Below are 6,131 nucleotides of genomic sequence, written 5' to 3' on the forward strand. Positions count from 1 at the left end.
GAAGTGGGACCAGCCCCGCGAGGCCGTATGGCTCAAGCAACCATGTTAGGTCGCGCTTGCCACATGGAGTCGCATGCTCGTGGGATAGGCCCTTAAGTACAGATGTTGTCACAGCTCGAGATCCATAAATGGCACTTATTCTGAAAGGGAATGCTTCAAATTCTGGAAAAAATGTAAGACAGGGGGACGGAAAGACAGGGTGACAGTAATAGAATATTTGCACTGAGGGGCTTGGGTGGGATGTTAGAGAGAAGAAAGCACCAGAGGGAATTTCACTTAATCAGAGTTGATAGACTGTCTACAACCATGCAGAGGAAAAGTATAAGATAATGCATCAATGGGAAAAAAACCTGATTTTTCTCTTCCATCTGACTCATTGTGACAGAATCAGGCTACCCATAGTCTGGCAGTAGAAACAGAATCAGGATGAGCCAAGGGGAAATAATGTCTAATAACACTTTGGATGTTTTAATGAGTCAAGCAATGGGATTGTTCTGTTGCAAGTTGGCATGCAACCAACATGCTGAATAGCAAGGAGCGGAGGCAAGGATGTGTATCAATGTCTGGTGCTTCCTCACGGCACCAGGGGACCAGCTACAATCTTCGACCGGCTGTGGTAGGCAGTGCACGGACTCGACGGCTGGAGATCCTGCAGCAGCCTGGGGCTCGGCTGGACCGGGCGCTGCTTCCAGAGGCCGAGCTGGTGGATCACACGCGGCCTACAGTGGTGGAGCAGCGGCGGAGGACACCAATGGCCACGCTTGACCAGGCCGACCCTGCAAAACCACCAGGACAACGGGCCTTAATGGTCAGATCAAGATCCCTGCACTTTCAACAACTTGAAAATGGCGCTAAACTGGTGACGCTGTATACTGTATTAGTGTACTCCTGCTATTCCTTTGAACTGTATGCTTACCTAATATGTATGTATAGTGATAATTGTATTAAAATGTTTACAAAAATGAATTTCATTCTTCAGCCCACCATGTCTGTGACAACCATTCCATACCTATGCCAACTAACCCCATTTTACAACACTTGGTCTATAGACTATCATGCCCTGGTGATTCAAATGCATGTCCAGATGCTTCTGACATTTTGTGAGTGTCTCTGCCTCCAACAGTCCCTCGGGTAGCAGGTCCGAGATTGCAACAATCCTCAGGGTGAAAAAGGTTCCTCCTCAGATATCCTCTATGCCACTAACTCCTCATCTTTAACTTATGCCCTCTCTACCATGTCTACCATGTACTGAAAGTCTCTTGCCCAGAGTAGAGGAATCGAGGACCAGAGGACATAGGTTTAAGGTGAAGGTGAAAAGATTTAGTTGGAACCTGCGGGTAACTCTTTCACACAAAGGGTTTATGGAATGAGCTGCCAGAGGAGGTAGTTGAGGCTGGGACTATCACAACGTATAAGAAACAATTAGGCAGGTGGAAGGATAGGACATGCTTAGAGGGATAAGGGCCATATGCAGGCTGGTGTTTAGTTCAGTTTAATCTATTGTCACGTGTACTGAGATACAGTGAAAAGCTTTTGTTATGTGCTAAGATCAATCGATCTTACAATCGATCCATTTACAATGTATAGATACGTGATAACGGAATAACCTTTAGTGCAAGGTAAAGCCAACAATGTCCGATTGGTTAGACAGGTACATGGATAGGGCTGGTTTGGAGGAATATGGACCAAATGCGGTCAGGTGGGACTAGTGTAGCTGGGACATGTTAGCCACTGTGGGCAGGTTGGGCCGAAGGGTCTGTGTCCATGTTGTATCATTCGATGACTCTATAACCCTACCCTAAATATGTCTTTTGGACTTTTGCAAACCTCAATCAGGTCTCCCCTCAGCAGTCCCAGCTCTGAGGAAAATAAACTCAGACTATCCAGTCTCTCCTCATTACCAACACATTTCATCTCAAGGCACATCCTGGTGAATCTCCTCTGCACCCTCTCCAGTGCAGTTACCTCCTTCCTATAATGTGTTCCACAAAGTGGCATGCGATATTCCAGATGTGGCCCAGCCATGGTTTATAAAGTTGTACCAAGACCTGACTGTTCTTATTCAGGGCCTGTCCCACTTAGGCGAATTTTTAGGCGACTGCCAGTGACTGTGATAGTCGTAGTAGGTCACCGAATAAACGGCGACTGGACCCCCCCCTACGACAATGTCCACGACAAGCTACGACAACCTACCACCTAGTCGGCGTCAAGCTATGGCAAGCTACCGACAACCGGCGACCTATTAGGACGTCCACCTACAACTGCACCTACGACAACCTTCGACCACATAAGCGACAACCGAAGTCAACCTACCTCCACCCGCGACAAGCTACGACCCCGTCAGCGACAACTGAAGACAATTCAGTCGCCAGTACCTGTCACCGGTTGACGTAGGTTGATGTAGGTAATCGGTAATGGAATTCACCAAAGTCAGCACCGGTGACAACCTACGTCACCTGGCGACAACCTATGACAGCACCGACATCAGGAGAAGTCAAGCTACGCTCATTGGCGTCAACCCACTGTTGCTGACTGTCACCGAAATTTTTTGAACATGTTGAAAATCCAGCGGCGACCAGAAAGATGCTACGACTCTTTGGGCGACTGAGGAGACTACTCATGACCATACAGGCGACACCATCACGACCATGTGGCGACAGCGTAGTCACCTGTAGTCGCCTAAAAAATAGCCTAAGTGGGTCAGGCACTTAACATTCTGTGCTCCAGGATATGAAGGCAAGCAACCCACTGCTTTTCTTCAAAACTTTTGTGGCAGTGCTGCCTTCTTGAGGGATTGTTGGATAGTCCGAGGGACATCAATCGGTAGATAGTGGTTCAGCACTGCTCTCTGGTTGTGGTTGGATGATTCAGTTGTCTGAAAACAGCCGGGAAGAAACTGTCCCCGAATCTGGAGGTGTGCGTTTTCACACTTCTATACATTTTGCCTGATGGGAGAGGGGAGAAGAGGGCTTGGCCAGGGTGCGGCGGGTCCTTGATTATGCTGCAGGCCTTGCCGAGGCAGCATGAGGTATAAATTGAGTCGATAGAAGGGAAGTTGGATTGTGTGATGGCTTGGGCTGCGTCCACAATTCATTGCAATTTCTCACGGTCCCGGATGGAGCAGTCCCCATGAAGAATTAATTTTTAAATATATTTTACTCATAACATATATGGAGAAAATAATGATCGGTACATCTTTCTCATCTTTCATGATGCCGTCAATTCAATACTTTTTCTTACAATGTGTCAAAGCTACTAATTTTTCCTTCTCAATCAATGGTCCTGGAATCATATAACATCTTCCTTCGGCCTTACTTCCACATAACAGCCAAATTGCCTATCTAAGCTGGTCCCATTCATCTAATTTCCCTCCAAACCTTTCCAATTCATGTACCGATCCAAGTCTCTTTTAAACCTTGTGAATGCACCCAGCTATACCACAGGTCAGGTCAGGTCAGGTCAGGGGGAGTTCCACTCGCCACGCGTACCATGTAATCCCGTGCTACCTGCTCCATGGTCAGATAGTCAGCGACTAAACCTTCTCCCCCACCTGGTTTCCCAGGTGAGGAGGGGGCTATAGATCCCCGGCAGGACCATAAATAAGACCTGTCAAAGGGCGGACGAGCTTGTAGCGGGCCAAGAGCCATCCACACTTCTGTAGAAGTTGTGATCACTGCAGCACGGAATGATGATAAAGCACACACACCAAAATCTTATACTTCCTGCGGCTGAAGTCCGCAGGAACTGGAGGACAGAGATGTGTGGTGCGTCCGTCACCATTCCCTTTGAAAACCAGCACCACTGCGTGGCTAATGTTATCAACGATGATGATGTACCACATCCTCTGTCAGCTTGTTCCATATAGCCACCACCCTCTGTCGTAACTCTAAACCTTTTGTCTTTCCCTTCACGCCTTAAACATACTCTCGAGTTTTAGACTCCCCTGCTCAGGGAAAAAAACAGTGAACGTACACCTTGCCTGTGTCCCTCATGATATTGGCTATCTCCATAAGGTCACCCTTCTGCCTCCTACACTCCTGGGAACTCAGGCACAGCCACTCCAATCTATCTATATCTATATAATTAAAAGTCTCATCTTAACCACTTCCTGTTTGCACTAGGCTTTGATATTAGAAAAAACGCCACCACATATGGCTGTAGTTATTTGGCCATCTTACTCAGAGTCCTCCTCCACTGCACATGCCGCGAGGAATTTTCCCATCGATGAAAAATAAAAGACTTATTAGTGTTTAAAAAATCTTGACATTCTCTCTCCTGTCAATCACCGCCATGAAGGCCAAGCCCCTTCTGGTGGGAGGGGGAGGGACTATAAAACCCAGAAGTGTGGGCGTGGCTCAGTCTGTCTGCAAAATGGCAAAGGAGAGGTCACGACTCTCTGTCTGAGCTGGGAAACTACAGAACACTGAGTATGCAATGTACTTGAATAAATGATGTGTTAGCCCTTAATGAAAATGAAATGAGTTGTTTGGCCTGCCCTGTGCTTGAAACTGCAATGGCAATGGAAATGAAGTGAAAATGTTTTGGGCAGAATTTCTGGCAGTTTTTGAGCTGCCAGCCCATCAGGCCTGAGTGACTGAGCTGCCAGCCCACCAGGCCTGAGTGACTGAGCTGCCAGCCCAGGAATCCATTCGGCCCACAATGTCCATACTAGCCCTCTGGAAACCAGTCCCTTTGGCCCACATCACCCATACTAGTGCTCCAGAATGCCCCCCCCACCAGCTCTCCCTTGTGAACATTGGACCCAACGGGTCCCACTTAGTCTAGTATATATATATAACTACAACTCTGATCTTGTGCTCTTCCGATTTGCGCAAAACGGTATGCGACAGCACTACGATTTTTCGTCAGCTCACTCACCGTTCTCCTGTGCTGCAAGTTTTGTTACGATCGGTAGTATATTGCAAATGTTAGTGGGGTTTAAAAATCGTAAAAACCACGCGTGCGCAGATCGATCTCTTCTCCTGCCAGTCAGCGCCGCACAGATTGGCCTCTTCTCCTGTCACTCCCCGGGACGGTTTTCCCCTTCCTGCGCCATCGCGTCTTTAGTGTAGCTGAGGGACCCTGCGGGTGGCCGGCGGAGATCTCCAACCGGACACAAGTTTAGAAATACAGCATGGGAACAGGCCATTCGGTCCAATTAATCCATGCCGACCTGCAATCCCTTCATACCAGGGACAATTCACTGAAGCCAACTAAACTGCAAACCTGTATGTCTTTGGAGTGTGTGAGGAAACCAGAGAATTACCCACACGGTTATGGGGAGAACGGACAAACTCCATACAGACAGCACCCGTAGTAGGGACTGAACATGGATTTCTGGCGTTGGGGCAGCAACTCTACTGCTGCGTTAGTGTGCTGCCCTCTATCCTTGTGACTCTTTCCTGCACTTTCCAGCTCTCTGTCCTCTGTTGGCAGGTCCCTATGGAGCTATTTACACACCATATGGATATAGTCGGGATGCTGAACCAGCAACAATAATGGAGAGGTAAATTATCGTGGCAGAGTGGCGCAGCGGTAGAGTTGCTGCCTTACATTGAAAATGCAGTCACAGGGAGAACTCCATACGGACAACACCTGTAGTCAGGATAAAACTTGGATATCTGGCGCTGGAAAGCAGCAACTCTACCGCTGCACCGCCGTGCTGCTCTATTCCCTTCCGTGGTAGAGAAATATATTGATTTACCAGCCTATGAGTGAAAAATGTTCTCTTCATCTCAATCTAAATGGCATACCTTCTATCCTGAGACTGCGACCTCTCCATCTAGAACGCTTCAGCCAGGACAAACATCTTCTCTACATCTAGCCCAGCGTTTCTCAACCAGGGTTCCCCGGAATGCTAGGGTTCCGCTGGAGGACGCTAGGGGTTCCGCGAGAGGTCGCTAGAGTCGCAAGAAATAGTGATAAATAGGCTAATCATATGTAAATGCACTTTTAAGTCATTTTTGTGTTTAATTTCATATTTGTAATTTTATTATACACGTACGGCATATTCTTGGAAAATTCTTGGGTATTATAATAAAGTCTTCAATCTGCTATCATCATATCATATCTATCTATCTATTATTATATAAAAGTCTGTGGCTGCCGGCGTCCGTCCGGCTGCCTGTCTG

This window comes from Amblyraja radiata, chromosome 2, assembly GCF_010909765.2.
Source record: "Amblyraja radiata isolate CabotCenter1 chromosome 2, sAmbRad1.1.pri, whole genome shotgun sequence".
Lineage (NCBI taxonomy): Eukaryota > Metazoa > Chordata > Chondrichthyes > Rajiformes > Rajidae > Amblyraja > Amblyraja radiata.